Raw genomic sequence first — 21980 nt, 5'->3', positions numbered from 1 at the left:
TGTTTACAAATATAAAATGTTTTAATATTTTTTTAAAATATTTTACACACACACACACACACATACAAGTACTGTACATAAATTTGTCTAACTTTGTAACAATATTTTATTTTAATTTAAATATTACACATTTAACATAACATGTTTAATGTTTTGTTTACAAATATAAAATGTTTTAATATTTTTTTTAAATATTTTACACACGCACACACACACACACACACACACACATACAAGTACTGTACATAAATTTGTACTGCTAACTTTCTAACAATATTTTATTTGAAATATTTCACATTTAACATTAAATATATTAAATATTTTGTTTACAAATATAAAATGTTTTAATATTTTTTTTATTTATTAACAGTTTACACACATACTGTACATACATTTGTACTACTAACTTTCTAACAATATTTAAATCGAAATATTTCACATTTAACGTTGAATATTTTAAATATGTTGTTTACAAATATAAAAAGTTTTAATATTTTTATTAATAGTTTGCACACACACACAAACACACACATATAGTGAACATAAATTTGTACTACTAGCTCTCTAACAATATTTTATTTTAATAGAAATATTTCACATGTGAAATTAAATATTTTAAATATTTTGTTTACAAATATGACGTTTTGATATTTTTATTAATAGTTTACACACAGATATACTGAACATAATTTTGTACTACTAATCCTCTAACAATATTTTATTTTAATATACATATTTCACATTTAACAATAAATATTTTAAATATTTTGTTTACAAATATACAGTTTTAATATTTTTATTAAATAATAGTTAACACACGCATACTGTACACAAATTTGCCTTACTAACTTTGTAAAAATATTTTATTAATTGAAATATTTCACATTTAACATTAAATATTTCGTTTACAAATATAAAATGTTTTAATATTTTTATTAATAGTTTACACACAGATATACTTAAATTTGTACTACTTTCTAACATTTTGTTAATTGAAATATTTCACATTTAACATTGAATATTTTAAATATTTTGTTTACAAATATAAAATGTGTTAATATATTTTTTATTAATTAATAGTTTGCACACACACATATATATATACTTTATGTATATATATATATATATATATATATATATATATATATATATATATATATATATATATAATATATACTTTCTGAGAGTAATAATTTTCTTCTGAAGCACCAAACAAGTAATGTGTAATTTCGAGGGCCGCAGAATTGAAGTGGGTCAGTGCACTCGGGATGTATTTGGGCAGTAGTGTATCAAAATGGCATTACAAATTGCTAAACGCCTCCAAGTGTGGTGAAATGATGTTCGGGACCATTTTCTTCTTGTAAACAGCCTAGAAATGCTCAGCAAACACTGAGGTGGATGTCAGGCAGCATCCGTATGCGAGAGACGCTCATAAATCTCAGAGTTTTTTCCCCACTGGCTTCTCTCTCTTTGGTTCCTCTTAATTTGAAGTTTGATGAATGCTCTCATCCCCTTCATCCTTCCTGTCGCTGTGAGTGGGAAAACAATTAGTTTTGTTCAATAATGAATCAAGACCGCCATGAATTCATTTTCATAAAAAGCAAATATGTTGTGGCAGAGGGCAGCGGGTCAAAGCCCACACAACAGATGCTTCAAATCAATGAGCTTTTTCATAATGACCACAACAAGAGGGATGTCACCTTTTGTTGGAGATTTATTCTTGTTTTAATTGAAAGCTTTTTTTATGTGTTAGCAGTTTATCTATCATTTTTGGAGCTTAAAATGTGAATTTTATCTGATTTGATAACACATCAAAATTGCTATGTTCCACAGGAGGGGAAAAAACAACAAGAAGCTTGAAGTGACATCTGGGTGAGCAAATAATGATAGAATTGTTGTTATTTCTAAGTTTTAACATTTTATATTTGGTGGTGTTATATTATAAACTGCACGGCACTTCATTTAAAGTTTTGAATATAAGTTTTGAAAGCGTTTCATGCAGCGTCTCTAGCTCCTTAAGCGCTAATGTTCCCTGGATTTGGCAGGAGGCGTCGCATAGGCGGCTAAAAGTGACCGCAGACAGTTTGTTGCCTGATAAAAGTCATTTTGGAACAACGCCACATCTGTGATTGAATCTGCGGGCCTTGGGTTTTACACTCTCAACAGGAGGTAAATCTTGCCAGCCGACACAGATTTACAAACGCGGCCGCTAATGTTTTGCTTCTCGCACACTTAAATGACACTGGGTCTCATACATAAGCAGGCAAGACTCGAGACGTTTGCATTTTCCCTTTTTTTTTTTTTTTTTTCTGGATGTAGATAATATATAACAACTTACAAACTATAACACAAAATTTAATAGATTAAAAGTTTTTAAATATCCAATATTAAAAAAAAAAATCACAGAGTGTGATTTAATGAGTTTTTTTTTTTTTTTAATTGATTGAGAGCACTAGTTGAAAGGTTTGAGGTTGGAAAGATATTAATAAACAGTGATACTGTCAAATATTACAATTTATAATAACTGTTTTCTATTTAAATTAGGGCTGTCAAACTATTAATCATGATCAATCATGATCCATAATCGCATCCAAAATAAAAGTCTGTGTTATATATGTGTGTGTACTGTGTACATTTATCACACACACGCACACACATATATATGTATACATGCATGTGTGTATTTATATTTACATAATACATATACACAACACACAAACTTTTATTTTGGATGTGATTAATCGCAATTAATCATGAGTAACTGCAAAAATATGCAATTAATGAGTTGAATGATTTTTTTTTTTTTATCGATTGACAGCACTAGTTTAAACCTTTGAGATTCGGAAGATTAATATTTTTGTAGTATCCTTTGCTTATGAAGACTGCAATTTTTAATATTTTTTTTTTAAAAATACAGTAAAACTTTTTTCTTCTTGAATTAGGGCTGTCAAATGATTAATCACAATTAATCGTGATTTATTGCATCCAAAATAAAGGTTTGTGTGTGTGTGTGTGTATATATATATATATATATATATATATATATATATATACGCACACACACACACACACACACACAACACAGTATATATTTAATAAAATTTTTATATTTATATATAAAATATATATAAATTAGTGTTCTGCAACGATTAATCACATAATAAGTGTGTACTGTGTATATTTATAATGCATAAATAAATACAAATACGTGCATGAACATATAGAAGAAAAATGTTGTATATTAAATGTATTTGTATATAATATTAATTATATTACAAATATATACATGTAAATACATGTAAATATTTTCAAAATATGAGGTTGGGAAGATATTAATAAACGGTGATATTGTGAAATATTACAATTTATAATAACTGTTTTCTATTTGAAATAGGACTGTCAAACTATTAGTCATGATCAGTCATGATTAATCGCATCCAAAATAAAAGTCTGTGTTATATATGTGTGTGTACTTTGTATATTTATCGCACACACATATATATGTATGCATGCATGTGTGTATTTATATTTACATAATACACATACACAATACACACACATATTATGTAAACAAACTTTTATTTTGGATGTTATTAATCACAATTAATCATGAGTAATTGCAAAAATATGAGTTACTTTTTTTTTTTTTGTAGTATCCTTTGCTTATCAATTGACAGCACTAGTTTAAAGGTTTGGGAGGTTGGGAAAATTAATATTTTTGTAGTCTCCTTTGCTTTTTTTTTTTTTTTTTTTTTTTTTAAATACGGTAAAACTTTTTTTTTTCCTGAATTAGGGCTATACACACACACACACACACACAACTTGCATGTATATATTTAATAAAACTGTTATATTTATATAGAAAATATATTATATATAAATTAGTGTTCTGCAATGATTAATCGCATCCAAAATAAGTGTGTACTGTAATGCATTTATAATGCATAAATAAATACAAACACGTGCATGAATATATAGAAGAAAAATGTTGTTTATTAAATGTATTTGTATATAATATTAATTATAACAATAAAAATATATACATGTAAATATTTTCAACATATATACTGTATGTGTGTGTTTAAATATACATAGTAAATGTACACACATATATTAAACTTTTATTTTGGATGCTTATAATCGTGATTAATCATTGCACAACACTCATATAAATGTAAAAACTCTATATAAATATATTTTATTAAATATATTAATGCATGTGTGTATTTATATACATAATAAATATACACAGTACACACATATATTACATAAATACAAACTTCATGATTATTCGTTTGATTAATCAAACGATTAATCGTTACATTTAAATTTTAAAATGAAATTTATTCCTGTTATGCAAAGCTAAATTTTCAGCATCATTAATCCAGTCTTCAGTGTCGCATGATCGTTCAGAAATCATTTTAATATGCTGATTTGCTGTTTAAGGAACATTTTATATTATTATCGATGTTGAAAACAGATGTGCTATTTAATATTTTAAAGCAAACCATGCAAAAATTTTCTGAGGATTCTTTTATGAATACAAGGTTCAAAAGAACAGAATTTAACTGAAATATGAATCTTTTTGTAACATTATAAATGTCTTTACTGTCCCTTTTCATCAATTTAATGAGTCTGTTGGATAAAAGTATTAATTTCTTTTAAAAAATTGTACAAACCCAATCTATTGAACCATAATATGTATGAAGACATATTAGTATTATTATTAAAGGACCTATGGATTGAGGCAAGCTCCAGATAAATAATTTCAGTGTGTTTGAGCAGGGAACTTGCACTCTAAGTGAATCTGTTGTCTTGACATCTTTATAATGAAGCCAATTCTCATTCATTAGTGACTGAACACTTCAAAAGCAATTAAAGAGGCACAGGGTTTGTCTTGAGATGGATCAAGCCCATTAGGGGCGTCTTATCAAAGAGTCCATCAGGCCATAAAACTGTTCAATCTAAAGACCTCACGTCCCCTATACTGCGTCTTGTTACGACAGCGAGCAAGAGGCTATTAGTACAGCTGTCCACTAATTCCCGCCATAGACAAATGATACAACATGCTTGCATTCGAAGTTGACACCCACTAATTAAGTGAGTCCCTAGCGGTTATTAGAGCAAAGAACATAAAAATGTTAGAGAAGAATAGAAAGGGAAGTAGTATAATGAAAAAAGGATACGTGGGAACATGTAGTGAAGAAGATTTGATTAGAAAGGATAGGTGGAAAAGACAGCATTATTATCAACTAGGGCTGCAACGATTAATCGAACGATGTCGTGAGGCGCGTTTAGTCAATGAAGCCGGTACTTTGATTAGTAGTAAAGCTCCATCACGTGCGTTCAGCTGGAGCGGCAAGTAATACACAGAGCCGTAAAGCACTGACAAGCTACGCCAAATCGCGCGCAAAATCGAATTCGATTTTGAGCGCGAATTTGGTGTAGCTTGTCAGTGCTTTACGACTCTGTGTATTACTTGCTCTGTGTACTGAACGCACGTGATGGAGCTTTACTACTAATCAAAGCACCGGCTTCATTGACTAAACGCGCCTCACGACATCGTTCGATTAATCGTTGCAGCCCTATTATCAACACAGCAGCTTGTCCTGCTCTTCACTGTTTGGCTTTTTATTGTTCTTTATAATGAATTTAGTGCTAGTAAATTAATCAGTTTGTCATGTCATTTGAGTAAGTGTTTCAGTGATTCACTCACAGTTATTTGTTTCATTGAATTAATGTGTTGAACAGTTTGGTTCAATGAGTGATTTGGTGACTAATCACGTTTTCCTGAATGAATTAAAAGAATCGATTCAGTGACCCAATCACATGTTTATTTCCTGAATGAATCTGTGTTTATTGAACAAATCGGGTTAGTGAGTGATTCAGTGACTCACTCACGTGTCTATTTTCAAAATGAATCTGTGTTTATTGAACAAATCAGTTCAATGAGTGATTCAGTGACCCAATCACGTGTGTATTTCTTGAATGACTCCGGTGTGTATTGAAGTAATTGGTTCAGTGAGGGACTCAGTGACTCAAATACATTAATTTTCTAAATGAATCCATGTGTATTAAATGAATCGGTTCAGTGAGTTATTCAGTGACTCAATCATGTGCTTATTTCCTGAATGCATCCGTGATTATGAAACAGATCAGTTCAGTGGGTGAGTCAGTGACTCAATCACGTGTATTTCCTGAATGAATCCGTGTTTATCGAGCAAATCAGTTCAGTGAGTGATTCAGTTACCCAGTCATGTTTTTATTTCCTGAATGAACCTGTTTATTGAATGAATCAGTTCAGTGAGTAATTCAGTGACCCAGTCATGTTTTTATTTCCTGAATTAATCCATGTTAATTGAACAAATCGGGTTAGCGATTCAGTGACTCAGTCACATGTTTATTTCCTAAATGAATCTGTGCTTGTTGAACAAATCAGTTCAGTGAGTGATTCATTTACCCAATTACGTGCCTGTTTTCTAAATGAATCTGTGTTTATTGAATTAGTTAAGTGAGTGATTCAGTGACCCAATCACGTGTCTGTTTCATGAATGCATAGTGTTTATTAAACTGATCAGTGCAGTGGGTGATTCAATCACGTTTATTTCCTAAATGAGTTCGTATTTATAGAGTAAATCAGTTCAGTGAGTGATTCAGTGACCCAATCATGTTTTTATTTCCCTGAAAGAATTAGTGTTTATTGAATGAATCAGTTTAGTGAGTGATTCAGTGACCCAATCATGTGCTTATTTCCTGAATGCATCTGTGTCTATTAAACAAATCAGTTCAGTGGGTGAGTTTATTGAATGAATCAATCACGTGTATTTCCTGAATAAATCTGTGTTTATCGAGCAAATCAGTTCAGTGAGTGATTCAGTTACCCAGTCATGTTTTTATTTCCTGAATGAACCTGTTTATTGAATGAATCAGTTCAGTGAGTGAGTCAGTGACTTAATCACTTGTTTCTTTCCTGAATGAATCTGTTTGTTAAACAAATCAGTTCAGTGAGTGATTTAGTGACTCAGTTACATGTATTTCATGAATGAATCCCTGTGTATTGAACAAATTGGTTCAGGGATTGATTCAGTGACCCAATCACTTGTTTCCTGAACGAATTCATGTGTACTGAACAAATCGGTTCAGTGAGTGATTCAGCGACCCAATCACATTTTTATTTCCTGAATTAATCCATGTTTATTAAATGAATTGGATCACTGAGTGAGTGAGTTAATCACTTGTTTCTTTCCTGAATGAATCTGTTTGTTGAACAAATCGTTTCAGTGAGTGATTTAGTTGCATTTATTTCATGGATGAATCCCTGTGTATTGAACAAATTGGTTCAGTGATTAATTCAGTGACCCAATCACTTGTTTATTTCCTGAATTAATCTGTGTTGATTAAATGAATCAGTTCAATGAGTGATTTAGTGACCCAATTGTGTTTATTTTCTGAGTGAATACAAGTGTATTGAACAAATTGGTTCAGTGAGTGATTCAGCGACCCAATCACATTTTTATTTCCTAAATGAACCTGTGTTTATTGAACAAATTGGTTCAGTGAGTGATTTCGCTTATTTCTTTCCTGAATTAATCCATATTTATTGAACAAATTGTTTCACTGAGTGATTTAGTGACCGAGTCATTTCTATTTCCTGAATGAATCCACGTTTATTAAACGAATTGGATCAGTGAGTGATTCAGCGACTTAACCACTTGTTTCTTTCCTGATTGAATCCATGTGTATTGAATGAATCAGTTCAGTGATTCAGTGACCCAATCACTTGTTTATTTCCTCAATTAATCTGTCTTTACTGAACGAGTCGGTTCAGTGAAAAAATTAATGACATACTCATTAAAACTACATTGAAAGTGTGGTTTGTCGAACAACAGAAACTGATGAGAAAGCACTATTTCATCAGCTCATCAGTGTTGTTGTGACATTGTTTTTGGCACATTACCTTTCTTAGACTCTCTAAGCGCAGCTTCATTTATTGTGGAGAAAAAATAAACAGCAATTAATGCAAGAGCCATAAAACAAGCATGAAAGAGATATGAGGCAATAATATATGCTTTGATGGAGGGCTTCTGAGAGCATTCTGGTTCTTTCATGTGTTATGGAGTATTAAAGCAGGGTTTTCTCAAGCAGGTATTTCATTATTGTTTCTAATCAGCCCGACTGCAGACCCCAATATTGTCAGTGTTTATCAGAGACCAAAGAAACAATGGCCACAAAAATCAGCGTGGAAGAGGGAATTGAGATTTTGGCTTTATATCCCATAGTGATTACTTTTTCTTGAAATTCAAAATTATTACAGTGCTTTTCAGGCAGCATTGCATTGATATTTCTCAAAAATTAGTGGTTTGGGGTTTGTTCTAAACTCATAATAAACTTATAATGAATTTTAAATTCTTTATAAACAGCCCAGACTGCTTCAGACTGCTTTGATTCACACAGATGTCTGAATGAACCAGTTCTTTGAAAATAATTCTGGTTTAATATAACAAACAACAGAATCAGTTTGTTCCGATGATTCATAAGTGAAAACCGACTCACTAAAATGATTCAAAGATGTCATATTTCCCTGTCGTGGCCTTTGTGAGAATTCAAAAGACTCTAGGCGTCCAATTATAGGATCACAACGACAAGCTCGCTCACATGCATCTCAATAAGGGTGATATTTTACATCTTCCATTATCAAAGAACGCTTTAACCCACTTAAATCTCTTTTAAGCGCCAGAAATCTGTCCGATCTTTGATAGCACCTTGTACATACCTAATAAATACTAATGAACTTCTCGTATTTCTTTCACTCCTCTCTAATATTTTAAATTCCCTTACATCTCCCAAGATCAAGGTGGGGTGAAGAAACCACAACAAAACTGAGAGTGGTTTATGGTGGGAGAGAAATCCACATGTAATGGGTTATACTTTGAGATATAGCTGAAAGAATCCATTTGGAGTGAAGCCATAAGACGACGCACCGTCAGGATAAGACCCGACTGGGGACCGCTTTCGGCCCACGATCTGGAGAAAGATATTGATTATCCTTTTGGCCTAAATGATTCACTGGGTATTTGCCGTCCATTTGCTCGTGTGAAATACGCTCCACGGGTCACCACACGTGTAGCCTGTGATGCTTGTTTGCCGTTCATCGGGGGGGATGCTGCTCTTGCAAAGAGAGCAAATGTAGTAATGAACTTGCTGGAAAGTGATCCTATTTTTTTTTTTTTTTCTCCAAGTTTGTGACATAAACTGCGGTGTAAGTCCTATAATAATAAATGAAGTGTTCAGGTGCAAAAGCCTCTAAATCCATGTATTTCTTTAAAATGAGCATTTCTTTCTGGCTACTTTGTATAGGTTTCTATGTAAGTACTGGTACTTCTGATTGGACGGAGGCTGGAATTTAGTGAGTTTGAAGTAAAAGTATCATGAATTCATGAATTTATATCACAATTCTGAGAAAAAAAAAATCTAAATTGCAAGATGTTAACTTGCAATTGTGAGAAAAGTCAGAATTGTGAGTTTATCATGTAACTGAGAAAAAAAGTAAGAATTACGAGTTTATATCACGCAATTCTAAGAAAAAAGTTAGAATTGCAAGTTTATATCATGTAATTCTCAGAAAAAAAGTCAGAATTGCGAGATATAAACTTGCATTTGCAAGAAAAAAGTCAGAATTGCGAATTTATATCACGTGATTCTGATAGAAAAAGTCAGAACTGCAAGTTTAGATCACGTTATTCTGAGAGAAAAAGTCAGAATTTCAAGATATAAACTCGAATTTCCAAGAGAAAAAAAGTCAGAATTGCGAGATATAGTCACATTTGCAAAAAAAAAAAAAAAAAAAAAAAAAGTCAGAATTGCACATTTTTTCACATATTTCTGAGAAAAAGTCAGAATTGCACATTTACATGATGCATTTTTGAGTATAACTCACTTTTGCAAGTTTTCTGAGAAAAAGTCAGAATTGAGAAATAAACTTTCATTTGTAAGGAAAAAGTCTGAATTGTGAGTTATATTTCGCATTTTTGACTAACTCACTTTTCCAAGTTTATATGCATTTCTGAGAAAAATGTCAGAATTGTGAGTTTATATCACACAGTTCTAAGAAAATAAGTCAGAATTGCGAGATCCAAACTTGTATTTGCAAGAAAAGTTAGAATTGTGAGTTTATATCATGTAGTTATAAGAAAATAACTCAGAATTGTGAAATTTAAACTCACATTTACAAGAAAAAAATCTGCATTGTGAGTCTGTCATGCAATTCTGAGAAAAACACTCAGCACTGTGATTTATATTTCGCATTTCTGACTCTATAACTCACTACTGCAAGTTGGTATCATGCATTTCTGAGAAAAAAGTCAGAATAGTGAGTTTATATCACAGTTCTAAGAAAATAAGTCAGAATTGTGAGATATAAACTTGCGTTTGTGAGAAACAAGTCTGAATTGAGTTATATTTCGTATTTTTGACTAACTCACTTTTGCAAGTTTGTATCATGCATTTCTAAAAAAAAAAGTCAGAACAGTGAGTTTATATCACGCAATTCTGAGAAAAACAGTCAGAATTGTGAGTTTATATGTCGCAGTTCTTACTTTATAACTTGCAAGTGCAAGTTTATATCTCACAATTCTGAGGGAAAAAAAAGTCAGAATTGTGAGATGTAAAGTTGCAATTAACTTTTTTTTTTTATTCAGGAGTAAATGAGACTTATGTCAAAATGTAAAAAAAAAAAAAAAAAAAAAAAAAACATAACCAGTAGTGTATAATAAAACTAAATTCATTATAAAAAAAAATATATACATATTAGGCAAACATTGGACTACCTTACACATTCTGTAGACCAAAGCTCACCACATTTTATGTGTGGCCTGAGGTGTCTTACAAACATGATTGTTCAGTTTCTCCTCCCCGCTACGTCTCCTCTGTGTGCCCCAAAGCTTCCCTTTTCCCCCTTCATGAGGCATGCCCCCCCCCCCCCCCCGCCAATCCCATCTCTGACACCAACCTGACAAGCATCAACGTTGTCAAGTCCCCAATGGATGACAAGCCAATCCATCTTCACCCCACGGCAGCCCTTCAAAACAAGCCCTGTCATCATTCTCCGCCCTCCGCCAAGGAGAATGAAGATGGGGACACGGATACATTTCATACATGCTGTCGTCAAATTGCAGACAGATGTTGACTGTAAAACTTCACCTTTCCGTTAATGCAAAAAACCTTCAGCAAATAGGTGACACAATCACCAAACTTTCAAATTATGCCACATATAATCTTATACACTGCTGTTCAAAAGTTTGGGATCAGTAAGTTTTTTTTAAAAAAGTTTTTTATGCTCAAGGCATTTATTTGATCAAAAATACAGGAAAAAAACAGTAATATTGTGAAATATTATTGCGATTTAAACTAATTGGTTTCTGTTTTAATATATTTTAAAATATAATTTATGCCTGTGATACAAATCTTAATTTTGAGCATCATACTTCAGTCTTAAATGTCACATGATCTTTCAGAAATCATTATAATATACTGATTTATATATCTGTTTTATATATAACCATTTTTGTTTGATTTTTTTGTAACCTGTGATAGTTTTTTCAGGATTCTTTAAGGAATAAAAAAAATGTTCAACAGCATTTATTCGAAATGCATTTTTTTTAACAATATACACTACCATTCAAACTTTTAGGGTCAGCAAAACAAAATAAAATATTTATTTATTTTTTAAAGAAATTCATTTTTTATTCAGCAAGGATGTTACATTAATAAAAATGTGACAGTAAAGATTTACTTTGTTATTCTTTTTTTTGAATAAATGCTTTTTAACTTTTTATTCATCAAAAAATCCTGAAAAATGTATCACAGGTTCTAAAACAACAACAACAAAATAATAATAATAATAATAAATCAGCATATTAAAATGATTTCTGAAGGATCATGTGACATTGAAGACTGGAGTAATGGCTGATGAAAATTCAACTTCGCATCACAAGAATAAATTATAATTTAAACTATATTTAAATAATAAACAGATATTTGAAATTGTAATAATGTTCCACAATATTACTGTTTTTTCTGTATTTTGGGTCAAATAACTGCAGCCTTGGTGAGCATAAGAGACTTTTTTAAGAAACAATAAAAATCTTACTGATCCCAAACTTTTGAATGCCAGTGTACATTAACACAAAGTTGACTTTAAATATAAAAGAAAGTAATATTAAGAGGATATTAATGAATTAGCATGTAAATAAGAAAAACTTATTTAAATATTTTCCAAGAAATTGTTTGATGAATAGAAAGTTTGAAAAAACAGCATTTATTAGAAACACGTTCAGTTCCCTTTAATCTTTCAAGCACTAAATATACTATTAGACTGTTTAAATAATTATATGCCTAATGGAAAAGCTGATTTAATTAACTGTAAAATCGTCTGAAATATTGGCAACTTTATCTTCGCGACCCAAGTTTTTGATCAACTTCCAAATATGCGGTTCTTCACAGCGGCCCAAAACATGAATGTTGAATGAGTTTCGACGTTCCTCTATGAATATTTAAGCGACGACACAAAGACAGCCCACGCTGCTGCCATTGAACAAAAATTCGGTGTCCACCGTCCACATTGCTCATTAAAATGAGATTTAACAGGGATTTTCATTTTCAGTAACAAATGTATTCATGGCTAGCCCATCAGTCATTGTCAAAAGTAATCTCATTTTCCTCGTGCGAGGGAGACAGACGCACAAGGAGGAGAGCGACAGCTTTTTTTCGGGCCGAGAGGGAGGGGTGCTGGATATTGTCCACCTCCTGCCGTCTTTTCACTTCCTGTCACACAGGAATAGGTGGAAACCCACTGTTACCAGAGCGCTTCAAAGCGCTTATAAATTTCCATATTTCCCATCCTGACACAAAAACAAGTGATATTATTTACAAAAATAGAGGCTGAGGAAAAAAAGAAAAATCGCTGTGTGCTGTGGAAATAAGATGAGGAATTAGCAAATGAATGCTACAGTGGCCCTCTGCATGTTACCTACACTGTGACAGTTTGTTATCTTTGGCTAAACAGCTGTGTTTTGTCGAACCCTTTACGCCCCCCTCACACACACACACACACACAATCCAAAATTAACTTTTGGCCAAACCTAACGAATAGCAAGTGGATTGGGAAAATTTACAAGCCGTGAATGTATCGTTCCAACCATTAAATTGAATTTCATTTTAATTTTAAATTAGTTTTTTTTTTTTATTATTACGTTTAAAATAATTGAATTGAATTTAAAATATATTAGAAAATAAATAATCATTAAATAAATTAATATTATACATCCATACTTATTAAATTGCAAGTCATAAACTATAAAACAATACAAATATTATAGATCATTTATTTGTTTGTTTTTAAGATTTATTTTTGGCATTTTTATGCCTTTACTTAGATAGCGAAATGGGAGAGAGAGAAGAGGGTGGGATTCGAACTCGGGACGCCCGCAGCACAACGCCGCTATACCACGAGGCTACTGGTGCCAACATAGATAATTTATTAAATAAATATATAAAACAGAGAACCTAATTCATCATATTCACAATGCGTCAAAATATTAACACATTGCTATCATTGAGATACTAAAATAAAGTAGTCAATTTGTTTTGCACAGCAGATTATCATTATATCATGTTATATACTGGGTTATAATAATTGTGTTATATAATTAACCTTCTGTCCTTGTATATTCACAGATCCAGTTGTCTTTTTTTCTCTCTCTATACATAAATATCTCATCAAATGTAATGGAATATGAGGTATTGTGTTAAATAATTAACCTTAGACTTAAAAGGTGTTTTTTAGTAGGTGGTTTGTATGCGTTTGAATTGTTCACTTCAGTGAGGGTCAGACTATCATTATCACAATATCTATATTAAACTTCTATATTGTCACTCTCTGCAGTCACTGTGGAGTACAGAGTGATTTACCATCTGTTTTTCCTGACTTAAACATCACATCTCGTTTTCAGCATGTACAACAGACTGCTTTACTCGAATAGGGTTATTGAAGAGGTTACGTTACGCAGTTTAAGATTTGACGTAAAGTCACGCACGTCAAGTGCATGATATGGGTGCGTTTTTACGAGCAGATTTACACGTGTTTGTTTTATCTGTAAAAACACAAGTGCCAGGAGAGATTAAGAGACGGCGAATGTGAACCCACACGCCGCCGAACCCCAGCGATCTGCCAAGAGCTTACTGGGGGAAAACAACATCTGAGTCCTCTGAAAAACCACCGTTGATGTGCTAAATCTGTGATAAACAGAAAACTGTTGCATTTTGGTGCATTTGGAGGTAATTGATACCTGAAAGCTAAGAGGCTTTAGACTGTACAACAAGAAACTGCATTTTACTGCTCAACAGAGAAAGACGCAAATACACTAGATGCAAAACACTTCCAAAAGGAGCTTTTCTTGGGTCATTTTTGGTTCCCCAAAGAACCTTACACTGGACAGTTCTTTAAAGAACCAAATTTTTCTTTTCAGGTTTAGATAATTTAATAATCTAAAGAACCTGTTTAAATTAAAAAGAACCTTTTGTGGAATGAAAAGATTCTATGGATGTTAAAGATTCTCCATGGACCCGTAGATGGAGAACTAACTATTTTAGGTTCCCCAAAGAACCTTTCATCTAAGAGTTCTTAAAGAATCATGTATTTCTTACACTCTTAAAAATAAAGGTTTCAAAAGTGGGGATTTTGCAGTAATGCCACAGAAGAATTTTCTTAGTGTGAAAAACATCTGAATAATCTAAAGAACCTTTTGTGGAATGAAAAGACTCAATGAATGTTAAAGTTTCTTCATGGAACCATAGATGGAGAACCATTTGGGAACTATTTTAGGTTCCCCAAAGAACCTTTCATTTAAGAGTTCTTCAAATAAGGAATTCCAAAATAGGTTCTTAAAAAAGGGTTCCATTGACATTAAAGAATCTTCATGAATTATTTTAGGTTCCCCAAAGAACCTTTCACTAAACGGTTCTTAAAAGAACCACATTTTTCTTAGTGTGAAGAACATTAAGAACAATAATGAAGAAAAATAATCTAAAGAACCTGTTGAAACAATTGTAATAACCATTTGTGGAATGAAAAGATTCCATGGATGTTAAAGGTTCTTCAAGGAACCATAGATGGAGAACCATTCACTCTTAAAAAGGTCTTTTATTGGCATTGATTGTTCCATAAAGAACTTTGAACATCTATGGAACTTTTCAAAAGCAGAAAAGGTTCTTTAGTGGAAAAAGGGTCTTTAGATGCTTACAATCTTCTTCAAAGTGGTTAATTGAAGAACTGGTTGCTAAAAGGTTCTTTAGGGAACCAAAAATTGTTCCTCTCTGGCATCACCACAAAAACACCCCTTTGGAGCCTTTATTTTTAAGAAGAATGGAATGTGGATGGTTTTGTGGAATAGTAAGATTCCATTGACGTGGAAGCACAGATGGAGAACTATTAGGAAACCATCTTACGTTCCCCAGTGAACCTTTCAAACAACTATTCTTTATTAAAAAAAAAAAAAAAAACACATTTTAATAATCTAAAGAACCTTTTGTCGAATGGTAAGATTCCAGGAATGTTAAAGGTTCTTCTTGGAACCATTTTATGGAATGGTAAGATTCCATTGACGTTAAATGATCTTCATGGAACCATAGATGTTGAACCATTAGGAAACCATTTTAAGTTCCCAAAAGAACCTTTCAATCAATAGTTCCAGAACCAAATAGAACCAAGTTTTACACTCTTAAAAATAAAGCTTCTGAAAGCGTGCTTTCACAGCAGTGCTAAAAATAAAGGTGCTTCACAATGCCATAGAAGAACCTTTTTTGTCTAAATGGTTCCATAAAGAAACTTTAACATCTGAAGAACCTTTCTGATTCACAAAAGGTTCTTTGTGGCAAAAGAAGGTTCTTCAGATTATAAAAAGGTAAGAAAGAGATGGTTCTTTAAAGAACATTTGACTGAATGGTTCTTTGTGGAACCTAAAATGGTTCTTCTATGCCATTGCTGTGAAGAACATTTTAAACCCTTTTCAGGTTCCTCAAAGAACCTTTGACTGAACATTTCTTAAAATACCTACATTTTTTCTTAGTGTGAGGAACATTTTAATAATCTAAAGAACCTTTTTCCACTATAAAGAACCTTTTGTGGCACAAAACGATTGAACGTTAAAGGTTCATCATGGAACCATTTTAAAAATGGTTTCCCAGAGAACATTTCACTAACAGTTCTTAAAAGAATCATGTTTTAGAGGTTCCAAAAGTGGATGGTAATGGTTCTTCATGGAACCATCAATGGCAATTAAGAACCTTTACTTTTAAGAACATTTTAATAATTTGAAGAATCTTTTTCCACTCTAAAGATCCTTTTGTGGAATGGTAAGATTCCATGGACATTAAAGGATCTTCATGGAACCACAGATGAAGAACTTTTGGGGAACCATTTTAGGTTCCCCAAAGAACCTTGCACTAAACCAGGGGTGCCCAACCCTGTTCCTGGAGATTGACTTTCCTGCAGAGTTTAGTTCCAACCCTAATCAAACACACCTGTCTATAATTATCAAGTGCTCCTTGAGATCCTAATTAGCTGGTTCAGGTGTGTTTGGTCAGGGTTGGAGCTGAACTCTGCAGGAAAGTCGATCTCCAGGACCAGGGTTGAGCACCCCTGCTCTGAACAGTTCTTAAAAGAACCAAGTTTTTCTTAGACTCTTAAAAATAAAGCTTCCAAAAGTGGGTATTCACAGCAGTACCTCTGAAGAACAACTAACCATTGTAGGTTCCCCAAAGAATGTTTCACTGAACAGTTCTTAAAAGAACCATGTTTTAGAGGTTGCAAAAATGGATGATGATGGTTCTTCTTGGAGCCATCAATGCCAAATAAGAATCTTTACTCTTAAGAGTGTATGAACATTTTAATAATCTAAATAGTCTTTTTCAGACTAAAAAGAACATTTTGTGGAATGGAAAGTTTACATGAATGTCAAAGGTTCCTAATAGAACCATCTATGCCAATAAATGAAGTGTGTGCGACTTCAAAGGATCTGATATACATTTCATGAGTCACTATTTCATAAAGCTTTTGTGTCTTTTTCTGAGTTTAAAAGCTCAAGTCGCCATTCTTTGAGTCTTCAAAAACACTAATTATGTGCTCAATAGAAGAAAGAAAGTCACAGGTTTGGAACAGGTGAGTAAATGAACTAAATAAAGCAATGCAGGACTTGAAAGGTTTTTCACTGTTCTCTGACATAAAAACATAATGTGTTATGTTTGAAACACGTCCACAGTGTTCAAAATGTGTTCTTTCTTTTCCCGCCTTCTTTATTTCATCAGTCCTTTGCTTTCATTCCAGTGTGTGCATGAAAAGCATCTTCAGTGAAGTTCAAATCTCCAGAACATATACACACGTGTGTCCTCGGGGCCACTCTGAGCTTTAATGGGGTCCGCGCTTGGATCTTTAATTAATGCACGCAGGTAATAGATGCCATCTGGGGACCCTCTTGGCAACTAATCACATACACAGAGATTCTCGTTCAGTGCCAGATGCGGTGTCTTCTCTCCCTCTAACCTAATTACCCTTTCTTTTACAAACAAAGCAATGCAAATAGCATTTATCCATTATTTCCTCAAAAACATCCACTTTTCGTGGTGGATCCAAAAATGGAGATCACAAGAATTACAAAGAAATCGATGCATTTCATCATTCGGCTGGTTGTCCTTGTGATGTTTTTTTTTTTTTTGTGTGTGTGTGTGTGTGTGTGTGTGTGTGTGTGTGAAGGCTTCATGAACTATATCTGGTTCAATTTGGGAGAGACATTTCTTGGGTTTGGAGTTCAAAGAAGGTGCAAGTTATCAGGTCTAAAAATCAGCTTATTCCCTTACCTAGTCTAGACATTAATGAATCATTATTGAATCCCTGATTTCCAAAAAGCAATAAAAGAGGAAGTCTTTACAAAAGTGGTTCTAAACCGGCCTGTTCTGGTATGTACAGCAGAAAACAGCAATGCAAATAAGTGAACTGTTTTCAAATTTTAAAGAGATCCATTTTCAAATGATGTTACCTTCTAATGTTTTTAAATTAACAACAACAAGTAAAACGTGGATTTTTTTTTTTTTTTTTTTTTTTGCAACTTGTATTTTTAATAGTAACACTTTTTTATGAATATTACATAGTTTAGGATTAATATTTGTATAAGTAATTAAGTAAGCACTGGGCAAATGGATTGTTTAAAATAAAATGTATTTTATTTAATTATTTTATTTTTAATTTCAAATAATTGAATTATTACTATTGTTTAATTATTTTATAATTTATTTAAAATAATTTAATAATTGTAATTACTATTATATTATTACTATTATTATTTAAAACACATCAGAAGCTAACAACATATGCTGGGCAAATCAACGGCAAATCACTTAATTTTGTTTAGTGTTTATTTTACTTTTAACCAATTAATAACTTTATTATTTTTAATAAGTCTGTTAAATGGTAATAATACTAATAATAACTTTTTAATAAGTATACTATTTATTTATTTATGTATTTATAATCATACTAATAATAGTTGTATAATTATCAAAATAAACACTGGGCACATACATTGTTCAAAAAAATATTTTGCTGTTATTTAAAATAAATTATTAGTATTATTAGTATTATTAGTATTATTAGTATTATTAGTATTATTAGTATTTATTAAATAACAACAACAATAATAATAATAATAATAATAATAATACTTCTCTTTATTTAAAAAAGAAGTTAACAACATATGCTGGGCAAATCAACTGCTCACTTAATTTTGTTTAGTGTTTATTTTATTTGTAATAATTTAATCATTTAATGACTTTATTTTTAATTATGTTAAATGTTAATAATAACAATAACTTGTATATTTAAACAATAATACTATTTTTAATAATTATTAAATAGTATTTTTAATAATAATACAATTTCAATAATAATAGTTTCTAATAATATTTGTATAATTAAAATAAACACTGGGCAAAGACATTGTTTAAAATATATATTTTATTGTTATTTAAAATAATTAATTATTTTTTTTTATTATTATTATATACTAAATACTAAAATGTTGCATTGTTTTTGTAACTTGTATTTTTTTAATAATAATGCTATTTTTAATATTAAATAGTTTGTAATTAATATTTGTATAATTATTAAAACAAACACTGGGCAAATAAATTGTTACAAAAATTATTTAATTATTTTTTATTTATTATTATTATTATTATTATTATTAATTATTATAATTATTTAATACTTCTTTTATTTATTTAAAACACATCAGAAGCCAGCAACATATACTGTGCAAATCAAGGGCCCATGTTATTTTGTTTAGAGTTAATTTTACTTATAATTATAAGATTTAATAATTTTATTTTTAATAATTAATATTTTAATATTAATAATACAAGTTACAGAAACTATTTCACAATTATTTATTTATTTTTTAAATTATTTTTAAAGATGAATTTGATCACCTTATTTGTAAAAAAAAATAAATAAAAAATAAATAAATAAATAATAAAAATAATGATGAATAAATTCTGTGTTGTGTTAGGCCAAAAAAAAAAAAAAAAAAAAAAAAGACAGTTAAGAAATTCATATTCCATTAACCATTACTAACATTTTGGCTGCCACACATCCCTGCTGCGCACACATCCCCGAACATGACATAAATAAATGAATAAATGCATCCAAATGTATCTAATCTAAATACATGAATCTAAATGAACTGTGTTCGTAAAACAGATTTAGCTCAGTGGATGAGTAAGAGCTGTCTTTGTTGGCACAGTATTTGTAATTTCACATTTTTGTTCTTACACGGCCGCTCGAGATGCCTTCAAAGATACCCCTAAGCCCTAGGATAAAGCGAAGTGGCGAGATCCTCAAAGAAATTTCCTTGAGAAACAAATATTTTGATCGTCTACAATATTTGTACGTTCGCCGGGCGTGAAATTGATTTACGGAAGTGACAAATCTCAGAGGGACTTTGCCGCGATGCTCCTGCTCCCACTCCCACTCCGCTGGTTATATCCTGCCGGAAGGTTTTGCCTTAATCAGGTTTGCGTGGTTAATAAAACACCTTTTTTTAAACACCAGGTCTCCGCACGTGCACGTAGGGATCGACACGCCAACCAATGAAACGGAGCGTCGGTGTCATAATCCCTTTATGTTTTCTTCCATTGAGAAATTCATTCATTCAGCATAATCCATTTGTCTGCTCTCTTGCCTTCAGATAAACAGCCGTGGGCCTTGGAAAACTCGTCTTTGTGTAACACCGCCAAAGGTTTAAGCCCCCGAGCCGTTCTCTTCCTCCATCTGGGAACGGGGCTGATCTTCGACGCTTAACTCTGCATCGCGAGTTCACGGCGAATGGCTTTCTCGTCGACGCTGCCCTCAGATGGCATTGTTTGAAGTTCGTATCCCGAAGCCCTGGCATCCTTCCTGCCTCGGCGGGTGGCGGTAACACAGCGTCGACTTGGAAACAACTCATTGGCAAGTGCTTTTCCCGGGCTTGCTGGCTTCCTAGTTTTGGCCAGACAATCCACCGCAGCCACATTAAACACTTACCACTGCAACAGCAGGACTAGCGCGAGTCAAAGATGAAGAAGACGCCGCTCAGGATGACTGCGCTTCAAACGGCCTCGGATTACGGGGTCTTAAACGGTCCCGGCGAAAATATGAACATACGGACAAGCTGTCATCGAGGGCGCCGCTGATAAAGCCTGTGAAGACATCGTGGCTCGGGGCAAAACCTGGCCTGCTGAAAGTGTCCTAATCTGTTCCCAGAGAGCCTATCGCCATCCCTATTAGAGCGGGAACAAATGTTTGGAGACAGACATTGTATCTGCTTGGCCGGTCAGAGGAGTGGCTCTTGCCAGGAGTGGTCTTGTGTGACACGAGCCGACAGCGTTATCAGTCCAGGTGCGTGTGCGAGGCAACCGCAGCATGCAAACTGCAGAAACAAGCTGTCGCCCACTCAGCAAGAGCAGAGGATGGCTGTAGTGGCAGCTCAGTCAGTGTGTATAAAGGCCATAACGCTTGTGCAAAGGCCTGGCATGTTAGCGCATACTATGCACAGTATGCCTATTTTCTCTGCATGTAATACACAGTATGCATAGATAATCTACTACATTTGGCAAAATGAGCAGCGTACAGAGCTTTCTGCATGGGATACGGTCTCCCACAATGCTGTGTGCTCTTGCTCTTCCATGTCCAGTGAGATGAATGAACTGGATGCAATTACTGCTCTGATTTTTAAATATTTTAGATTTCTTGGCTCATTGTTTATATTGGACTGATAATATTACAGTAACATATTTAAGATTTTTTTTATTATTATTGATGTTGTTTTATATATATATATATATATATTTTTTTTTTTTTTTTTTTTTTTTTTTTTTTTACAGTGTCTTCAGTGTCATATCAATGTGATATGTGGCTTTTTCACTAGATGCGAAATATGTACCGCCCAAGCGGCAACCTCCAGCTCTCTCTATTGAAACCAACACTGAAGTATCTTAAACTGTAATTCATCGACTGGCCCCAAAAGGGAGTCAATCCCTTAGACTCCCCATGTTAAAACGCCCAACTTTACAGCAGAAAAAAAAAAGTTTACAGCCTGGTACAAAAAGTGGTTTTGGTCTATATAGCTAATTTTGCCCTTCATGTCGGGTGATTTTTTTTTTTTTTTTTATAACTCATCCGTTTAAATTATATTAAGCCTTAAAGTTCTGCATAATTTAGGTTGTGGCCACTTGAGTGACAAGTGGATTGCCGCTGTCGTCACCACCATCACGCTAGGCGGGCGTGGTTTCAGGAACCAGCTCCACCCACGTCCTGCCTCTTTGCCCATTTGTGATTAGTGACGTGAAGTGACGCGATTCCAAGACAGCTTCAAAAATTCTCTTCAGAAACCTAC

The 21980-nt window shown here is 32.6% G+C and overlaps 1 long non-coding RNA gene across 1 annotated transcript in view; it reads left to right on the top strand.

The window, feature by feature from the left end:
- The window catches only part of LOC127156799 (uncharacterized), a 59974-nt gene extending 38820 nt beyond the window's left edge, over positions 1-21154 (top strand). The window contains exons 9-10 of the long non-coding RNA XR_007825785.1: positions 17381-17502; positions 20295-21154. This is a non-coding gene — a long non-coding RNA (uncharacterized LOC127156799). The remainder of the gene's footprint in view (positions 1-17380; positions 17503-20294) is intronic.
- Positions 21155-21980: the final 826 nt, after the last annotated feature.

Source organism: Labeo rohita, chromosome 25 (genome assembly GCF_022985175.1).
Source record: "Labeo rohita strain BAU-BD-2019 chromosome 25, IGBB_LRoh.1.0, whole genome shotgun sequence".
NCBI classification, from domain to species: Eukaryota; Metazoa; Chordata; class Actinopteri; order Cypriniformes; family Cyprinidae; genus Labeo; species Labeo rohita.
The sequence above is the reverse complement of the archived record's forward strand: the minus strand, read 5'-3'. Positions and strand labels throughout refer to the sequence as shown.